This window comes from Schistocerca nitens, chromosome 4 (genome assembly GCF_023898315.1).
Source record: "Schistocerca nitens isolate TAMUIC-IGC-003100 chromosome 4, iqSchNite1.1, whole genome shotgun sequence".
NCBI classification, from domain to species: domain Eukaryota; kingdom Metazoa; phylum Arthropoda; class Insecta; order Orthoptera; family Acrididae; genus Schistocerca; species Schistocerca nitens.
Window position 1 is genome coordinate 738,272,539 of NC_064617.1, and position 22,076 is coordinate 738,294,614.

Here is a 22,076-nt window from a genome sequence, read left to right on the forward strand (position 1 = left end):
CATTTTCTGCTTTTCAAAATGCGAATATTGCCGGTTCAAATGCACTGCCGAATAGCACTGAGGAACATATTTCAGACATCAGTGCATTGTTATTACAATTAATGCAACAAATGGGACAAAAGCTTCAAAAGTTAGACACAATGGAACAAAATCTTCAAAAGTTAGACGCAATGGAACAAAATCAAAAACAGTCACAGCAACAGCTTCAAAAATTAGACACCACGCTTGAACAAACACGTGAAGGTTTAACTGATGAGTTACTTAAAATTGAATCTAAATCGAAAAGTCTGTAATGACGTAAAAACACAAATTTGTGAGCATTTTCAACCTATTTTTTCGCGTCATGAAAATGCATTACAGAATCACGAAGCAGCCATAAAAGAACTGCAAACTATTTATTGTTCATGAAAATCACTACACCTTGCTAGCTAAAATGGACTCAGTTGCATCTACTGCAAAACACTCAGGAAAACTTAAAAGACACAGTAGATACGAATTCAACACAAATGGACACTCTGAAACTTGGTTCAGAAAAACACACTGAGGAAATCAGTTCACTATCGGAGAAAGTAGCCGAACTTTCGGATCAGTTCACTAACTTATCTACAAAGGTAGATGATAATCTTAATGACACAAGACCTGTAGCCTTCAATGACACAGAAGAATACGAACAAATTAGAAAATTCAAACAAAATCAGAATCAAATTAATACGCATCACAAAAGAGAAATCCGGGAAGTACAGGATCAGTTGACACAAATAATACAAGAATTACATATTTCAGAGGAGACTCGCGCTCCAACACGGGAAGAGGGACATAGAAATACGGAACAGCGACAAAATAATATCACAGTGCATTTCGGAAATTATGAAAGGAATTGGCAAGGTCCACCGAATTTTAAGATGGAACCGACGAAACGAAGTAACAATGACCGATATGCGACTCGCCGACATGATGATTTTGACTATAAGCTGTTCATTACTACACTTAAATTCAAAACATTTAAGAATTCTGGCAACGACATTCATCCACAAGCATGGCTCCATCAATTCTCTCAATGTTTTCCTCCCAACTGGTCATTGGAGCAGAGGTTAGAATTTATGTGTGGCTACTTACAAGGGAACCTCCCCATCGCACCCCCCTCAGATTTAGTTATAAGTTGGCACAGTGGATAGGCCTTGATAAACTGAACACAGATCAAGTGAGAAAACAGGAAGAAGTTGCGTGGAACTGTGAAAAAAATAAGCAAAATATACAAACTGAGTAGTCCATGGGCACATAGGCAACATCATGGACAATGTGAGCTCAGGAGCGCCGTGGTCTCGTGGTAGCGTGAGCAGCTGCAGAACGAAAGGTCCTCGGTTCAAGTCTTCCCTCCAGCGAGAATTTTACTTTCTTTATTTTTACATCGTTATTATCTGTCCGTTCGTTCATTGACGTCTCTGTTCACTGTAATAAGTTTAGTGTCTGTGTCTTGCGACCGCATCGCAAAACCGTGCGATTAGTAGACGAAAGGACGTGCCTCTCCAATGGGAACCGAAAACATTTGATCGCAAGGTCATAGGTCAACCGATTCCTCCACAAGAAAACACATCTGATATATTCTATACGACACTGGTAACGGCATGTGCGTCACATGACAGGAATATGTTGTCGACCCACCAACTTGTACACTTGGCGAATGGGTAAAAATATTCTTCTACCTTGCCCGATTTAGGTTTTCTTGTGGATGTGATAATCACTCCCAAAAAAGTGATCAACACACAATAGTTTGTCACATAAACTGAAAGTAAAAAAATTAACCTTCTCACTCGGTGGAGGATTTGAACCTAGGACCTCTCGTGCCGCAGCTGCTCACGTTACCACGAGACCACGGCGCTCCTGTGTTCTTAGAGTCCTTGATGTCGCATATCTTCCCATGAACTACTCAGTTTGTATATTTTGCTTATTTTTTCACAGTTCCACACAACTTCTTCCTGTTTTCTCAATTTATCTGTGTTCAGTTTTTCAAGGCCTATCCACTGTGCCAACTTGTAACTAAATCTGAGGGGGGTGCGATGGGGATGTTCCCTTGTTAGAGAATGAACCAGCTGTAAGAATGCGATCGGTCATTCACCATTGTCACAGTGAAGGAGAATTTTATCATGCCTTCCTCTCAGCATATTGGTCTCAAGCTACTCAAGACCGAGTAAAACATGGCATCATAATGATGAAACGTTTCGAACAATCTGAATTTTACAGTCTTGTCAAATATTTCGAAGGCATGTTACATAAGAATCAGTATCTTTCAAACCCATACAGCCCCACAGCCCCTCAGAACTCATCCGCATTTGCTTAATCAAATTGCCTGAACATTTACGACATATAATTTTGGCGGGATGTTGCAAAGACGACATTGAAGCTTTTCAGGGACGGTTACAAGAACTGGAAATTGACACTGACAATCGCGGAACTCGTAAACAGGAGCACAACAATTACAGGTCACATCCGTCACAATTCCGCGATGACAGAAATAATAACTGGACACCACAAGGCTATTCTTACAATGTAAATCGTGACCAAAACAGACACCACCCATATGACAACCGTTGGCAGTGTAGTAATAATTACAGGGAAAGATCACCTCTCCGCAGTAATGACTATCACAGAGACAATCAGAGAGATTTTACCTTTCCCGAATACACGTAAACTTAGACACAAAGACATAATTGATTTGGCTATTAAAAATATGAAATCTGCAGCAGACAAAAGGAGAAAACTACACAGTAAAGCAAATGCAAATAAATTATATATTGGTCAGAAAGTTCTCATTAAAGCTCATTCATTGTCACATAAGAAGAAACACTTGAGTCACAAATTCTTTCTAGTTTACAATGGACCTTACAGAATCCGACGTATACCACATGATAATTGCATTGAAGTTGAAACTCTGCGTCCTAGGAAGAGTAAAGGATTGCACCACATTTCACATGTAAAACGGTTTATTGAGAGATAATCTGTTTTTTAATTTAGTCTTTGCTATAAAATTTTTCACTTCACGTTACTAGTACTCTTTGTCACAATTACAAATGCATTGTTATAGTGAACAGAGGACACAGTGTTACTGAGTGTGTACATTCTTGCTTGTTAGTTGCACGATTACGTAACGACTATCAGGCTTACATACTTAGAACATATATCGGTACTGCTAATGAGATTTTAATGCAACATTTTGGTTTACTTTGAAAGACATTCTTTATTTGAAGTACTTTCTGTGAGATTAAAGATGACTTAGTATTTGGTTTCTTTGACAGCTACACGATTATATCACGACGCTACTAATGTGTGACACAATATACATTGTTGCTTTTGAGCTGTATCTGTTTTATATCTGCACAGTTTTTCTGAATTCTTCACGAAAGGAAAACATGTTTTAGTAGTAACTTTTGTGGTATAGCTACAATGAGACAGCCTTTTTCGTAGCACAACAATACTTTACAGTATAGTACTTTCTTGATCACGGTATTGTACGTAATAACTACGATATCTATACGCATAGCATTTCACATTTGTTTATGATGAGGTAAGTACATTGACTTCTGCAGAACTTAGCTTTCGGAGGACGATAACTACGACACTTCCACAGAATTATCTTACAGCAAGACGCACATTTAGCGCTAAAGGACACGTATTTGAGTGATTAATTTTGTACTTAAAACATTTATGTTTAAAGATTTTTGAAATACAAAGATACAAACGTTTTCCGTGATACATTTCATTCCATTGCTGTAATCGGTAACACCAGAGGGTATAATTACATTAATCCTCAGGGGGGTACACGCTTAGTTTGTGTACCATGTGTTTGGTAAGCAAAAGGAACCCTAGCTAATATGGTATTTCCTTATACAATTTTAAACATCGGTACCGTATTTCTCTAACACATAAATTACACAGCTATCTGATCATTTAACTGAGAGAGAAAAAAATTTTTTTTACTCCATCAGTGACAGATGTTTACGTAATTATACAGTTGGATAACTTCACACTTGAAACTTCCTGGCAGATTAAAACTGTGTGCCCGACCGAGACTCGAACTCGGGACCTTTGCCTTTCGCGGGAAAGTGCTTTACCATCTGAGCTACCGAAGCACGACTCACGGCCGGTACTCACAGCTTTACTTCTGCCAGTATCTCGTCTCCTACCTTCCAAACTTTACAGAAGCTCTTCTGCGAACCTTGCAGACTCTCGGTCGGGCACACAGTTTTAATCTGCCAGGAAGTTTCATATCAGCGCACACTCCGCTGCAGAGTGAAAATCTCATTCTGGTAACATCCCCCAGGCTGTGGCTAAGCCATGTCTCCGCTATATCCTTTCTTTCAGGAGTGCTAGTTCTGCAAGGTTCGCAGAAGAGCTTCTGTAAAGTTTGGAAGGTAGGAGACGAGATACTGGCAGCAGTAAAGCTGTGAGTACCGGGCGTGAGTCGTGCATCGGTAGCTCAGATGGTAGAGCACTTGCCCGCGAAAGGCAAAGGTCCCGAGTTCGAGTCTCGGTCGGGAACACAGTTTCAAATCTGCCAGGAAGTTTCATATCAGCGCACACTCCGCTGCAGAGTGAAAATCTCATTCTGGAAACATCCCCCAGGCTGTGGCTAAGCCATGTCTCCGCTATATCCTTTCTTTCAGGAGTGCTAGTTCTGCAAGGTTCGCAGAAGAGCTTCTGTAAAGTTTGGAAGGTAGGAGACGAGATACTGGCAGAAGTAAAGCTGTGAGTACCGGGCGTGAGTCGTGCTTCGGTAGCTCAGATGGTAAAGCACTTTCCCGCGAAAGGCAAAGGTCCCGAGTTCGAGTCTCGGTCGGTCACACAGTTTTAATCTGCCAGGAAGTTTCATATCAGCGCACACTCCGCTGCAGAGTGAAAATCTCATTCTCGAAACATCCCCCAGGCTGTGGCTAAGCCATGTCTCCGCTATATCCTTTCTTTCAGGAGTGCTAGTTCTGCAAGGTTCGCAGAAGAGCTTCTGTAAAGTTTGGAAGGTAGGAGACGAGATACTGGCAGCAGTAAAGCTGTGAGTACCGGGCGTGAGTCGTGCATCGGTAGCTCAGATGGTAGAGCACTTGCCCGCGAAAGGCAAAGGTCCCGAGTTCGAGTCTCGGTCGGGAACACAGTTTCAATCTGTCAGGAAGTTTCATATCAGCGCACATTCCGCTGCAGAGTGAAAATCTCATTCTGGAAACATCCCCCAGGCTGTGGCTAAGCCATGTCTCCGCTATCTCCGCTATATCCTTTCTTTCAGGAGTGCTAGTTCTGCAAGGTTCGCAGAAGAGCTTCTGTAAAGTTTGGAAGGTAGGAGACGAGATACTGGCAGAAGTAAAGCTGTGAGTACCGGGCGTGAGTCGTGCTTCGGTAGCTCAGATGGTAAAGCACTTTCCCGCGAAAGGCAAAGGTCCCGAGTTCTAGTCTCGGTCGGGCACACAGTTTTAATCTGCTAGGATGTTTCATATCAGCGCACACTCCGCTGCAGAGTGAAAATCTCATTCTCGAAACATCCCCCAGGCTGTGGCTAAGCCATGTCTCCGCTATATCTTTTCTTTCAGGAGTGCTAGTTCTGCAAGGTTCGCAGAAGAGCTTCTGTAAAGTTTGGAAGGTAGGAGACGAGATACTGGCAGAAGTAAAGCTGTGAGTACCGGGCGTGAGTCGTGCTTCAGTAACTCAGATGGTAGAGCACTTGCCCGCGAAAGGCAAAGGTCCCGAGTTCGAGTCTCGGTCGGGCACACAGTTTTAATCTGCCAGGAAGTTTCATATCAGCGCACACTCCGCTGCAGAGTGAAAATCTCATTCTAGAAACTTCACACTTATTAAATTGTTTTTGTCTGTATTTTGTGAACTGTTAATATTTTTTTTTGGAACCATTGTGATACTATGAGAGCTTTGAATGGTGTATTTGGTATGGGATCATTTGAGGTAGATGACACTATTGAAATGAGCAGAGAATTTTTTTAAGTTTTGAAATTATTGCAGAAAGCTACGACGTTTTTGAGATTTGACTGAGGTGTTATGGTGTTATTATTACATCTACATCTACATCTACATTCATACTCCGCAAGCCACCCAACGGTGTGTGGCGGAGGGCACTTTACGTGCCACTGTCATTACCTCCCTTTCCTGTTCCAGTCGCGTATGGTTCGCGGGAAGAACGACTGTCTGAAAGCCTCCGTGCGCGCTCTAATCTCTCTAATTTTACATTCGTGATCTCCTCGGGAGGTATAAGTAGGGGGAAGCAATATACTCGATACCTCATCCAGAAACGCACCCTCTCGAAACCTGGCGAGCAAGCTACAGCGCGATGCAGAGCGCCTCTCTTGCAGAGTCTGCCACTTGAGTTTATGAAACATCTCCGTAACGCTATCACGGTTACCAAATAACCCTGTGACGAAACGCGCCGCTCTTCTTTGGATCTTCTCTATCTCCTCCGTCAACCCGATCTGGTACGGATACCAAACTGATGAGCAATACTCAAGTATAGGTCGAACGAGTGTTTTGTAAGCCACCTCCTTTGTTGATGGACTACATTTTCTAAGCACTCTCCCAATGAATCTCAACCTGGTACCCGCCTTACCAACAATTAATTTTATATGATCATTCCACTTCAAATCGTTCCGCACGCATACTCCCAGATATTTTACAGAAGTAACTGCTACCAGTGTTTGTTCCGCTATCATATAATCATACAATAAAGGATCCTTCTTTCTATGAATTCGCAATACATTACATTTGTCTATGTTAAGGGACAGTTGCCACTCCCTGCACCAAGTGCCTATCCGCTGCAGATCTTCCTGCATTTCGCTACAATTTTCTAATGCTGCAACTTCTCTGTATACTACAGCATCATCCGCGAAAAGCCGCATGGAACTTCCGACACTATCTACTAGGTCATTTATATATATTGTGAAAAGCAATGGTCCCATAACACTTCCCTGTGGCACGCCAGAGGTTACCTTAACGTCTGTAGACGTCTCTCCATTGATAACAACATGCTGTGTTCTGTTTGCTAAAAAATCTTCAATCCAGCCACACAGCTGGTCTGATATTCCGTAGGCTCTTACTTTGTTTATCAGGCGACAGTGCGGAACTGTATCGAACGCCTTCCGGAAGTCAAGAGAAATAGCATCTACCCGGGAGCCTGTATCTAATATTTTCTGGGTCTCATGAACAAATAACGCGAGTTGGGTCTCACACGATCGCTGTTTCCGGAATCCATGTTGATTCCTACATAGTAGATTCTGGGTTTCCAAACACGACATGATACTCGAGCAAAAAACATGTTCTAAAATTCTACAACAGATCGACGTCAGAGATATAGGTCTATAGTTTCGCGCATCTGCTCGACGACCCTTCTTGAAGACTGGGACTACCTGTGCTCTTTTCCAATCATTTGGAACCCTCCGTTCCTCTAGAGACTTGCGGTACACGGCTGTTAGAAGGGGGGCATCGTCATTACGATGACGATGTGTATTATGCTGTTGAGGTATGTTTATGATCAATGAGCTGATGCTATATGAGGAATTTGATTATGCTATGTATTTTTTATGAGGAAATATTGAAGAAGTGTCGACGAATATGTATGAGTGTAATAAAGTAAGGAATGATGAGTAGTGGTTAGCGACTCTGATTTGTGAAAAAGGATGTTGGAAACCAAGAATCGTACTTTAAGAGTTATGAAATGTGTGTACATGCGTGAATGTATCACAGTGCTGGCGAAAATTTTTTGGACACTGCTATATTTATAGGATTTTGTTTCTACACATTTGTAACGCAAATTCTCAACCTGTGAAATTTTTTAATCTGAGACTGTCACTGCTGTCGTTAATATTTCGGTACGAAAGTTAAGTGACCTTCACGTAACCTGCCTGGAGAAAAAGCCATTAGGTGGAGAAGAAAAGAGAGCATTAACCTCGATATTGACATTCCTTTGTAGAAAGCATCGCAAATAGGACACACTCATTACTTGGAAACATATCGTACTTGGTGCTACTTACTGAAATGCTTATGAACTGATGGGAAATATTCTTACATCAGCACACCTGGTTATGGCAAGTGCCTTTCTACGAGAGTTGAGAGAATTTCTACTGATTTATGAAATGCCACATGGCTATTGAATGATGTTTTTATGGTTTGCTTTACATAGTTGCTTATTTCATTTGATATCTGTTTTCCTGCTGTGTTTCAGCATTGGTTTTATAAAATAAAATTAAATGCATTTGCTAATGTGAACACTTTCTGTCAACAGATCTATTAAATAATAATTTTATGATCCACAATCTTCGAAAAAGGAGCGCTTGGAAAGGAAAGAAGGTAATTTTTTTGGTAGACTAACTTGTTGTGGTGCACCACTTTAATGACATAGACACTAAGATGTGAATAGACGTTTCCCTTATCTGCATTGTTGTCTTTAGTGTACTATTTTTTCTGCTTGAGCTATGTCATATTTAGGTATAAGTTATTTCATTTGCTGCTGCAGTTTGCTGGGCATAGTGCTACTGAATTTCACTTTGTATTACTCTGTTAAGTCAGTTTTACTACCGATTTATTTTTCTTGTTGCTGCACATTGGCTCATATTAGTTGTAATGTTGCATTTGCTTTGCTAATTTAGATATACTACTTCTTGCTTTGCCAGTTTCCATTTTTTTGTCATTGGTGTTTGTGTTAATTGTTTTGTGTTGCTGCATTGCCTCGTCCCTTAGTATATATATCTGAGCTCAGTAGATTTAAGTTAGCTTAAGAGGGGGTAGACTATATAAGAAACTAACTGTGATGAATTGGAAGAAATGCATTGAGAAGCTATAAGAAAATGGTTTGGCCAAAAATGTAGTGTACAGAGGAGAATAACTATTTTGACAGAGGATATGAATAGAATACAGAAAGGATGCTTGGATAGGATTTTTTTGGTGGAAACAAATGTTGAAATAAGAGGAAAGATCTATGGAATGAAGTTTTGGGTTGGACTGCAGTACCAAATGTTACACTGTAAACAAACCCTGTCCTTTCCTTTTGTGTTATTTCACTATGTTTTTTTGTACCCTTGTGTATTTGTGTTCTTCCTGTCTTTATGTGTTTATCTGATAAGAGTTATGTTGTAGAATTTTTCTAATAATGTGTTATTTACTTGGTAAAGATGTTTAGACGTTATTTATTCTGTTCTGTTTCAATGCTCATATGTGAAATTAATGTTTCAAAAACTATTCTCATTATTTATTTACTTATGTCATAATTCCTGTAACACTGATGTACATGTGTATTTCTACTCTTTCGTAAAGCCTGTATGACTACAAATGTTATCTTTATTATTATGTTTTTAATGATGTTTTCTGTACCTTTGTGATTGTATTCTCATGTTATAAAATTGTAATTGACACCAGTTCATCAAACTAAGTTACATTTCACTGCACACGTTTATGTTGGTCATAGTATATGCACAATATATGAAAAAAAGGACTGTTAGTGCCCGCACATGTGTTGATAATTCAGCAAGGGACTGGTTAATAGCATTGCTGGTTGTAAGGACACACCAAAAAGTTTGTGAGTGCACAAGTGGTGGTTTATGGACTTGCTATATAGTACAAGACTCTTCGATGGTTATTGGGCACCTGCACAGTCACAACAAATGGTTGCTTGCCGTCTCTACAAGGACTCAAGTGGGTCTGCACCTTTGATGATCCACCAATACCATTATTTCTACAAGAACTGCAGTGGGTCTGCGGCTCTGGTGGCCCACCAATACCATAATCTCTACCAGGACTACAGTGGGTCTACTCTGTGATGACCTACTTACCAATATTCTTCAAAACTTCGACTGACTCTGCTGTGGGTTTGCTCTGTTGTGGACCATTACCTGTCTGCATGTCAAGAGTCAGCATTATCTTTCTGTTGGAAGGACAACACTACTTCTTCAAGACTGCATGGAAATCCACTACTTCCGTGTGCATTTTCTTTTACTGCTCAGACTTTGTGCATGAAATTGTAATTAATACTGTGATGAATAATCAGTACTGTCTTTATGGACTGTGAGAAAATTTTAGCTTTTGACCAACATGGTATCAATAAGTGTGTGCATTTGATTTCTTTGTTATTGTAATTATGAAAAATTTTTTTCAAATCTGTATTGGCCACTGCCCAAAACAATTTGTAAAATTTTTTGTGGGGTGCATGGGGGCTATTTAAGTAGGCTGTTTAGGTTTTTATGTTGGTAACGCCATGTAGCGCTCTATATGAAAATCACTGACTGTGCTGTGTGCAGTATGTGGCTGGTTTGCATTGTTGGAATTTGCTATTGTAGTGTTGGGCAGTTGGTTGTTAACAGCGCGTAGCATTGCGCAGTTGGAGGGGAGCCGCCAGCAGTGGTGGATGTGGGGAGAGAGATGGCGGAGTTTTGAGAGTGGATGATCTGGACGTGTGTCCGTTAGAGACAGTAAATTTGTAAGACTGGATGTCATGAACTGATATATATATGTTATGACTTTTGAACACTATTAAGGTAAATACATTGTTTGTTCTTTATCAAAATCTTTCATTTGCTAACTATGCCTATCAGTAGTTAGTCCCTTCAGTAGTTAGAGTTTTTTATTTAGCTGGCAGTAGTGGCGCTTGCTGTATTTCAGTAGTTCAAGTAACGAAGATTTTTATGAGGTAAGTGATTCATGAAAGGTATAGGTTATCGTTAGTCAGGCCATTCTTTTGTAGGGATTTTTGAAAATCAGATTGCGTTGCGCTAAAAATATTGTGTGTCAGTTTAAGCACAGTCATTTATAATTTTTCTAAGGCGACGTTTCAACTGAATGAAATCGGGAATAGGTTACGATTCTATCTCACTCCCTTCGAAACAACTTCTACCATTTCATGCCTCTCGTGTCCTATAACTGTCGTCTGGTTTCTATACGAATTCTAAAAAGCCTTTTGCTCACTGTGTTTTACCCTTGCTACCGTTAAAACTTCAAAGAGAGTAGTACCCCAGTCAATACTGTCAAAAACTTTCTCTGAGTCTCTAAATGTTATAAATGTATATTTGCCTTTCCTTTAACCTTCTAATAGAAGTCGTAGGGTCAGTATTGCCTCACGTGTTCCTACATTTCTCCGAAATCCAAACTGATCTTCCTCGAGGTCGGGTTCTATGTGTTTTTCCGTTCTTCTGAAAGTAATTCTTGTTAATATTTTCTAAATGTGAACTGGTAATTCGGTAATTTTCACACCTGTCAGAAGCTGCTTTCTTTTGAATTTTAATTATTACATTATTCTTGAAGTCAGTGGGCATTTCGCCTGCCTCACACATTTTGCACACCAGGTGGAACAGTTTTGTCATGGCTGGCTCTCTAAAGGCTGTCAGTAGTTTTGACGGAATTCCGTCTACCACAGGGGCCTTGTTTCGACTTAGGCTTTTCAGTGCTTTGTCAGATTCTTCTCGCGCTGTCATAGCTCCATCTCATTTTCATCTACATCCCCTTCCATATCTGTAACATTGCCTTCGTCTCCCTCTTGTCGACCCCTTTCAGTTTTCCTTTCTTTGATTAGTACTGGTTTTCCATCTGAGCTATTGACTTTCGTACAGATGCTTCTCTTTTCTCCAAAAGTCTCCTTAATTTTCCTGTAGGCTTGAGCCACTTTTCTCCTAGTGAAATAAGCTTCTTAATCCTTACATTTGTCGCCGGCCGAAGTGGCCGTGCGGTTAAAGGCGCTGCGGTCTGGAACCGCAAGACCGCTACGGTCGCAGGTTCGAATCCTGCCTCGGGCATGGATGTTTGTGATGTCCTTAGGTTAGTTAGGTTTAACTAGTTCTAAGTTCTAGGGGACTAATGACCTCAGAAGTTGAGTCCCATAGTGCTCAGAGCCACCCTTACATTTGTCCTCTAGGCATTCTCATTTTTCAGACGTTTGTGTTCCCTTTCGCCTGTTTCATTTGCTTCATTTGCTTTATGTTTTCCATCGTAATATTATGTTAAAAACAGATTTCTGTATCCTCTGTACAGAAGCGTTAGAGCGGACCAGCGAGCGCCACTACTGAGATACGGAGAATACGGATCACGCGTTGGCAAACGACAAACAGCCGGCGACGCCGGGGGAGCTCTGGTGCGAGACATTTTGGCGGCAGACACAGCGCAGGGCAACTCGTCCACAAGGCGGCCAGTGTCCGGCGAGCCGCTGCTCTGTCTCACGCCGTCGACAGCTGTCCGGTGCTGGGCACTGCACGCGGCTGACTAGCAGGCCTCTCGCTTGTTTCTACTCGACAGGCTCTCACAAGGCGACAAGATCGTAAAAATAATAGCACAGTACGCTAAAAGCCAAGCAGAAACTGTTGAGGACTTCCACAGCGACGCTTTCTGGATGTATGAAACAGTTGCTGTTACATGGAATAAGATGAAGCTTCTGTGACTAACAACATTTCTTACATTACTACCAAGGTGGTCTACTGGTTACTACCGCTGATGGTTGTTGAGGCACTGGATTATTTACGTGCCACTGAATAAAGAGTTTTGAAATCTGGTTTCGCAGGATAGGGCGGATCAGGTTATGGTTGTGGAGGGGATCCGTAATCAGTTACTGTCAGCTGCACAAAGCACACAAACTTTTATTTTCCTAAGAACCACTTAATTACACATTGCCTTAAAAGGATCAAAATAAAACAATATGGCTGAAGGCCTAGTTAAGAAAACTTGAAATACCTCCTCGGCTGAAGGCCCAAAAATTAACCAAAAACAAGAACGGCTGAAGGCCTGAACACAAGTTATAAAAAAATTGCTTTAACGAATACATGCAGCTGAAAGCCTTGCTCAAAAAATATTTCACGTAAATACTCGCTGAAGGCCACACACAAGACATTGAACAACTCAGGGCTTAGGGCCTGGATAACAAGAATTACAGATAGAGCAATTTTTGAAAAATTCGTTTTAAGCAAATGAATCTTCAAATTTTAATTTAAGATGGCTGAAGGGCTTATCTTGAAAATATTTCACGTAAAAGCTCGGCTGAAGGCCACACACTAGACACTGAACAATTCAGGGCTTAAGGCCTGGATAACAAGAATTTCAGATAGAACAAACTTTCAAAATTTAGTTTTTAAACGAATCAATCTTAAAATTTTAATTTAAGGCGGCTGAAGGCCTTGTTTTAAAATTAAAACAAACTAAATTAATAGACGGCTGAAGGCTTCGCACAGTACTTCAGACTAAAATGAAAATCACAATTTAAAACCCACAGAACAGTGGCGCTCAGAAGTGTTCCAAGGGTCGGCCTGAGGAGGTAGCTCTAACGTAAGGTAAGGTGAGACAGGCAGCCAAGTGTAAGGTTAAATAATCGGATGGCAACCAGTCCCAGGGACGGCTGAAGGACCGACCAACAACCTAAGCAATTCCCTTCCGCCCGACCAAAGGCACGACAATGGAAAGTATCAGCCGAGGACGAAGATACCAGCAGCACTAACTCTTCAAAATTGGCGTCTAAAAACAGCCAAGGCACAATAACCACTCTAAGAAAAAAATTTGAACAAACAATTAAAAGGCTGTCGAACTCGACGCCGTGCCGGACGGTATCAATACGGCGAGGAAAAACACACTGCCGGAAAACTATGCTAATGACCAGGGCAGGTAACTGGGGCGTTACTGGTCACAAGGCAGAAAATACCGCTCGTGCACTTCACTGATAAGTAACAACTAATTTAATGGCTGCAAAATTTCGCCTTGCGTTGCTGCTAGCTGGAAGAGTCCAGGTAGCAACAACCGGCAATGGCCGAAGAGATGTCACAGCACTTGAGGTTTCGTAACAGGTTCACTGATCACTCAACTTTTTTGTCCAGGTACGGTGGGCAACGAACGTTGTAGCTCTCACAGCTACGCCTCACAATCTGACCAGGCGGGAATGCCACCAGCGGTCCCGGCCTGACTCGTGCCATGGAGACTTCCTCGCTGCTCTGTCCCAACCGACCGACCGCCACACATACGACCACACGGAGATATTGCGGTCACAACAAAGATAGTACAGCGCTGCTGCTGCCACTGACGGAGGCAAGTCAGCTACTCGTTATGGTAGTAACTCAGGGAGAAGTAAGACACCACTCGATTGTGAGAAAATGCCAAAGAACAAGCGGGATCAACGCAAGCCGGCTACGGCTCAAGTTTGCCTCGATTATTTCGATTCAGGGGATAGCAATAGCCTTTGTGGGCGGCAAAAAAGCATTGATGTCAGGATTCGCAGGTTGCAGTAGGTTGCAACAGTGAGTAGATAGATGGGCAACGGTACAGCATGTACTGGACAACAATCTGGGAACAGCCATAGCATCGGAACTAGCTCCCTGACGTGGCTTACGGAAATAACCGTCTCACATATACACTGCCAGTCACGTTATTATGACCACCTTAATCACCAAGAATTATCGATTAGTGCAGGTCAACCAAACCCAACTACAAAACGGGCTGTTCTTTTTCACTCTGAACAACAAGAAAATCTGATGGAGTATTCAGTAGAACTGTCTTCCTCGATGCAGTGTGCTGTCACCGCTGCTGTAAAATATCTACACCGATGTCGAATGTGTAGGAACAGACATAAGATGTTTCCATTTATGCCGACGAGACAGCGATTTCAGTCCAAGGAGAGCGTTCGAGGTGAGGGAAATGAAACGGACTATAGTCCTCGAAGATCTGGCAGAATGCTACAACAATAACTACCTAAAGCCTAACCCATCAAAAACACAGGTCTGTGCTTTTCACTTGACAAGCTAGGAAATAACTGTAAGTAACTTGGAGGGGAAAGCAACTACAACACTAGGAGAGCCCTAATACCTCGGAGTAAGCTCTACTGCACACTTACTTTCAAAAAACATTTCGAGAATATGAAGCTCAAAGTCTGCAGCAGAAATAATATTATATGCAAGCTCACTAACAGCACATGGGGGAGGGGGCTCAACCAAATGTTCTACGTGCGTCTGCTCTAGCTCTGTGTTTCTGCCGCGCCGGGTAACTGCGCGGTCTGGGGGCCATGTCAGGGTTCGCGCGGCTGCCCTCGTCGGAGGTTCGAGTCCTCCCTCGGGCATGGGTGTGTGTATTGTCCTTAGCGTAAGTTACTTTAAGTTAGATTAAGTAGTGTGTAAGCTTAGGGACCGATGACCTCAGCACTTTGGTCCCACAGGATCTTACCACAAATAAATAAATAAAAAAGTCTGTGTTTCTCTGCTTTAGAATATGCAGAACTGCACACACCCCAGGCACGTTGACACCGCTCGTAATAAGACTAGTTGCATTATAACTGGTTGCCTACGAACAACTCCAGTTGAGAGAATCTGCTGCGTTATGCACGTATCATCCGCAGACATCAGACGAACAGCGGCAAAGGTTGAAAAGAAGATACAGAAAAATGATTCAAGGCCTCCCATTTTGGGAAGCGAAGCATCATGTACTAGGCTGAAGCCGAGAAAGAGCTTTCTTCGAACACTAAAACCATTACATCTTCGTCTTCCGCTCGGCGAATAGAACTCTGGCGAAACAAGGCAACTGGAAGCAGTAACCAAAACCGAAAGAAAGAACCCACTGCTGGTTTCCAAGTACTCTACCAGACGTGGAAGTTTTTGAACAGACTGCGAACTGGAGTGATGTAGTGCAGACGAAATGTGAAGCGGTTGGGTTACATTACCCGAGATGGAACCTGTGAATGTGTTGAAAACCTCTTGGTCTGCCCGAAGTTGCCTGAAGTCTACACGCTGGAGGACCTAGTTTCAGCAAAAGTTCCACCAATCAAGACTGCCGAATTTTGGCCTTAATCTCAATTTGGAATTTACAAAGTCTTATGTGTACATTGTAGATACTGTATTGTATTATTTTGAATTTGTAGATAATTGTACTGTCCTGGATACGAAACTAATAATAATAATGATAATAATAATAATGTGACTATCAAAAACCTGAATAACTGCCTTTTGCTGCGCGAAACGCTGCGAGACGTGGAGAAAAAGTGGGGTTGTGGAAGGCATCATAAGGGATCTAGAGCCGTGGCCAGCTTCACAAGGTTCCTTGGTTGAGGACCCATGGCGTGAACAACTCGATTGAGGTGATTCCACAGATTCGTAATTAGGTTTAAATCGGGGTGTTTGGTGGCCAGGGGAATACAGTAAAACCATTCTGGTGCTGTTCGAAACCGCTCACGAATACTGTGAACTGCTTGTAGATGCTATCGTGCCGATGAGAAACAAACTGCTTAGAGTGATGGTCCCCAAGGATAGACGCATACTTGAGTTGATCCATTGTGCCTCTCAGAATGACGAGTCGACCAGGAATGCCACGTAAACATTCTCCACGCTATAACGCTTCCTCCTCCCTGCTGACGACTGTTCCAGGGTGTTTACTTTCAGATGCTTCACGCCGTACACGCCAGTGGCCATCTGTCCGATGGAGCATGAAACGTGATTCGTGTGAAAAGACCACCTGTCGCCAGTCAGTGGACGTCCAGTTGTACTGGCGTGCAAATTCTATCCTTCGATGAACAGCAGTTAGCATGGGTGTATGAACCATGTGCCTGCTGCGGAAGCCCATACGCAGCAACGTTCGCTGAACTGTCGCTAAGAAGACACAGTTCGTAGCCCCTTGCTTCATCTGGACTGTCAGTTGGTCAACAGGTGCACGTCTATTCGGCCGAACGCATCTCCGCAGCCGTCGCTCACACCTGTCATACACAGCTCGTGATGCACCGCAGTTGTGTGGTGCTGGTTTTGGATAACGTTAGGATGGCGTAAAAAGCTGTTTACTCTGCACTTCACGTCATCCTAGAGCAGTTAGTTCTCATTGCCACCTTCTCCAGCAGTCAACAAGGAGTAATCGTCTGAAGATGATCAAACATTGATCGAAACCGGTCAGCTTTTTTAAAATAAAATTGTATTATGCAGTCTAGAATGCTTTAATTATATTTTAATAAACTTTCGCTACATGAGAGGGCCTCCGCGAAAAACGAGTGATCATAAGACAACGAAATTTTGTGGAAACATTTGTAAGGACACGAAGAAGAGAAACAATGAATAAACTGTTGAAAGAAACCCATTTTAATTTTCATGTGAAGGGTAACATTTGTAAACTGCGTACCATGCTTACGTTACAGGTTACAAACGTTGCTCAGGATGATGACGGTCGTTGTTCGCAGCACTTTTCGAACGATGGACCACGAATGTTCTGCTGTAGTGACACAGCTCGTGTACTGCTTGAAGATCGCACACTGCGTCCAGCATTCCCAGGCACGGTAACAGTAACTTCACAATCTGCGGCGCAATTGGCCGTCGGCCTCTCCCAGGAGCCGTTCCCAAGTTTCCAGTTAATTCGAACTTGAAACTTCCTGGTAGATTAAAACTGTGTGCGGGACCGAGACGCGAACTCGGGACCTTTGCCGAGGTAGAGCACTTTCCCGTCAAAGGCAAATGTCCCGAGTTCGAGTCTAGGTCCGGCACACCGTTTTAATCTGCCAGGAAGTTTCATATCAGCGCACACTCAGCTGCAGAGTGAAAACCTCATACTAATTCGAACTTGCGAATCATGTTCTTCAGCCCCGATGCGGAAAGAGGACCTCTCCGTATTCCTTCTACGTATCTTTTCTCGCGAAGAGCAGCTCCACTATTGCTGTTGTTTTGATAAAACAACTTTACGAGTGAAGCCCTGCTCATCCCGTCCAGACACATTATGATTGCCACTTTAATGTACTCTGATGCTGTGCTACCGTACGCTTTCGCCAGCACACCGGTCGGCACTAGGAATCATTGTATAGCAGGCGCTGAACTAAGCGCGCCTATGACAAGAGAAGACCAAGACACGCCCCCAGGCTACGATCCGATAACGCCCCTGGGCAGCGTGCATATAGGCATATAGACCGCCGACCGGGCTGTCTCAATTCAGTACCTCAGTACGTTGCATCGGGACTCAGTTCGCTTTGCACTTCAATCCGTCGCACTGTGCTCTAGTCTTCCACAGTGAAAGCCGTCGCCTCGCACCTTAGCTAGCTGTGAGACAACGTTAGTCATTGTATAATATGTACATGTCATATATAGTTGTGATATAAACACGGACAAGATTCAAGAATTAGTACATGTTATTTGATTGCTGTTAACCACAGAACTTCAGTCTGGAGATCACTGAAGTTAAGTACTCAACTGGTTCCTATAATAAAGTGTATTTTAACCATGTGTGCATTTTGTGTTGTAGTGGGAGGAAGCCGGGCACCCACCTATCATACCACCTTCACCTCCTCCAGCCAGGAAGCACAAAACATTACAAGAGGGCACAGCCACAACAGATGTTTGTGTTTCAACCTTACGTCGCCGTACCAGTACCGGGTAAAACAACCAACAACACAAATCCCCTCTGAACATCATTCGTATGAAGTTGGGTACCCACACGATAAATAGTTTTCCGTCTACACTGGCTCAAGTAGCGAAAGTTCAATTACAATAATTCTGTGTACACAACGGTGTCACTGTGCGTTACGTGTGGGGGACACATTGAACGAATGTTAGTGGTTTTCTGTCCCATTTTATACGGGTATTGATTGAGAAATTATTTTTAATTATTTTAATTATTGATTTATGTACCCCACACGTTTATGGTTCTACAGTCAACTCTTACTTCAAACCAGTCATGCTACACATCGTAATTTAAATGTTTTGTAACACTCATGTTATAAGAGCTCTTTTATATAGTTTGGAATCCAACATATTGGTTGTGTATTGATATGACGACAATGAAAACTTGTGTCGGACTGGGAGTCGCATGCATGTCCGAATGAACATTACATCGTATTTCTTAATAACACAGGCACTGCTATTTGCTATTTATTCATCAATACCAGGCCCTCGACTCTCAATAAATATTTCGTTCCTGGAAGGAAAAGTACCCAGTACTTTCTTGACAGAGCCACAAACTCACCTCTGCTTGCACCGCTTCGTCACTATCAAAGTGAAGTCCTTGAAGCTGTTCTTTAAGTTTGAGAAACAGACGAAAATTGGATGGGACTGTTGTGTACATAGTTCTGCGTAGTCAGCGCATACACAACTTTCCCAATAGAGCGCGCCCCGCTAAGCACAACAGTGCAGGCGTAGTGCTCGTCCGTCTCCGCACTAGGAGATGGCGCTGCCTGAGAGACGGACCAAATTCTGCTTCTGCCGATCCACGTATTAATATGTAACGCAGCCAATGAGATTGCTGCTAACGTATAACCTTTTCTCCTCACGGATCACACTCGCACAATACCTGAACGCGCGAGATATTATAACAAGTGTATAGACCTCCGATTAGTCAGTCTGCATTTGTCGGCACCAGTCTGTACCAGTCTGCATTGGCGACGAGGATGGGATCAATGTGGTGTGCGTAATGTAAGACCTTCGGTACACACACCATCAGATTATTTGACTTGTCGCTCTAACGAAGTAGGCGAGTGTCAGTAATATGTCTCGTGGTCTTATCGTGGCGTGTTTATCTTCTGCCGTTAGGTCAGACGATAGAAATGCCATTTGCATGCTTAGAGTAGCAGATTGACGGTGACCAACTTTAAACAGAACTTGATTAATTTTCACACACATTTATTAAAATAATAACAAGCATGAACATTACATAACTTGATTCTGGATGCTATTTACAATTGAAAATCTGAAGTTCCTTTGGTCTTGGTACTTTAATCTTATTTTCACATATCTCTGATACTTGACAAAGTGTCTATACATTTATCTTCATGGCTATGTACAGGAATATGACAATCTTCTTAGGTGCAGGCTGAAACTTGACTATAGACTGGTACAGACTAATGCAGACTGGTACAGACTGGTGCAGACAAATGCAGACTGACTAATCGATGGTCTGTACACTCGTTATAATACCTCACGCGTTCAGGTATCACTGTGTGAGTGTGATCCGCGAGGAGAAAAGGTTCTATGTTGGCAGCAATCTAATTGGCTGCGTTACATATTAATACGTGGATCGGCGGAAGCAGAATTTGGTCCATCTCTAAGGCAGCGCCATCTCGTAGTGTGGAGACGGACGAGCGCTGCGCCTGCGCTGTTGTGCTTAGCGGGGCGCGCTGTAGTGGGAATGTATTGTATGCGCGGACTACGCAGAACTATGTACACAACAGGGACCAAGTCGAGATTGTACGGAGGGTAATCGATAATAGTGATCCCAAGGCGTAGGATTGTTGCAGATGCCGCAGCGCTCTTGTGTGGTCTGGCATTGTTATGCTGATGGTGAGGAATGCTCCTTCTGTGGGCAAACTCTTTGAATTCGAAACTAGGTTACAGTGCGCTGTTCCTCACGCACCAAGTCAGTTATGTTACACACCACCATGTTACACACTAAAATTCGGAGCCTTCTAGCGGCATAGGTAACTTTGTGCAATTTAAAAAGCTTTAAGATTTTTCAAATAAAAAATTCGAAACATTACTTTTCAAATTGCCCTCGTGTTTTATAAGAGTACGCAGCAGTAAGGGATAGTGGGGTAAAGTGGCCATGGTAGGTGAAGGGTCATTGCATATTTTTTGCTTTGAACATAGCTGCTGCCTGCCAAGAAGAGGTCAGACTGACCATTGTTGTCAGTGGCATTTCACAGAGGAAGGTTGTTCTGTTATTTTCTGTTAAAAATATTCTGATTTTCAGCCGTCAGTTGTAAGATAAGTCACTTATATAATTCTTGTTACCTTACATATGGGTAGAGTAATATGTTTTTACGATATCAATGTTTCAAAAACATCTTTTGACCTACAAATGTATTTCCTTGTTGTTTCGTTCGGTTTGATAGCTTTATCTGTGAACCACTAATGCTGACATAGTGTCCGATCGGGAAAAATAGCCACATTAATAGCCTGGAAAAGTGGAAAATGTGTTGACCACAGTAAGAGTTAATTACTTTCACGTGTGTTGTGTACATAGTTCCGCGTAGTCAGCACGTACACAACTTTCTCACTAGAGCGCGCCCCGCTAAGCACAACAGCGCAGGCGCAGTGCTCGTCTGTCTCCGCACTACGAGATGGCGCTGCCATAGAGACGGACCAAATTTTGCTTCCGCCGATCCGCTTATTAATATGTAACGCAGCCAATGAGATTGCTGCTAATGTAGAACCTTTTCTCCTCGCGGATCACACTCGCGCGGTGATACATGAATGCGCGAGGTATTATATCGAGTGTACAGACCTCCGATTAGTCAGTCTGCATTTGTCTGCACCAGTCTGTACCAGTCTGCATTTGCCTGTACCAGTCTATAGTCAACTTTCAGTCTGCGCCTAATAAGATTACCATATTCCTGTACATAGTCATGAAAATAAATGTATAGACACTTTTGTCAAGTATCAGAGATATATGTGAGAATAAGATTAACGTACCAATACCAAAGGAACTTCAGATTGTCAATTGTAAATAGCATCCAGAACCAAGTTAAGTAATTTTTATGCTTGTTATTATTTTAATAAATGTGTGTGAAAATTAATCCAGTTCTGTTTAAAGTTGGTCACCGTCAATCTGCTACTCTAAGCGTGCAAGTGGCATTTCTATCGTCTGATCTAACGGCAGAAGATAAACACGCCACTATAAGACCACGAGACATATTACTGACACTCGCCTACTTTGTTGGAGCGACAAGTCAAATAATCTGATGGTGTGTGTACTGAAGATCTTACAGTATGCACACCACAATGTGTCATCCATAATACCGGATAGTTATAGTTAAACTTTCTCTATTTAACACGTTATAGCACGAAAATAATTGTCGTACGAGTACCAGACTTGGTAGCATTAATGTCCAGAGTACGGGGTGCATGATTTTCCTGTGTCACAGTGTCACCATCTAGTTCCCACCATAGCCACCAGATGCCGTGATCAATCATCATGATTCATAGTCTCACACACCTGATCAGCCGCAGTGCACTTGTTGACGTGTCAACATGAGCTTTGACAGAAGGAGCAGGGCATTATTGGTGAAGCTCTATTATCAAAACAACAGTAATGTTGCAACTGCACCTTGAGAATATTGCCGGCTGAAAGGATTACGGAAGGGTCCTCTTCTCCACCTTCTGTGCGGAGCATGATGAAGAAGTTCGAATCAA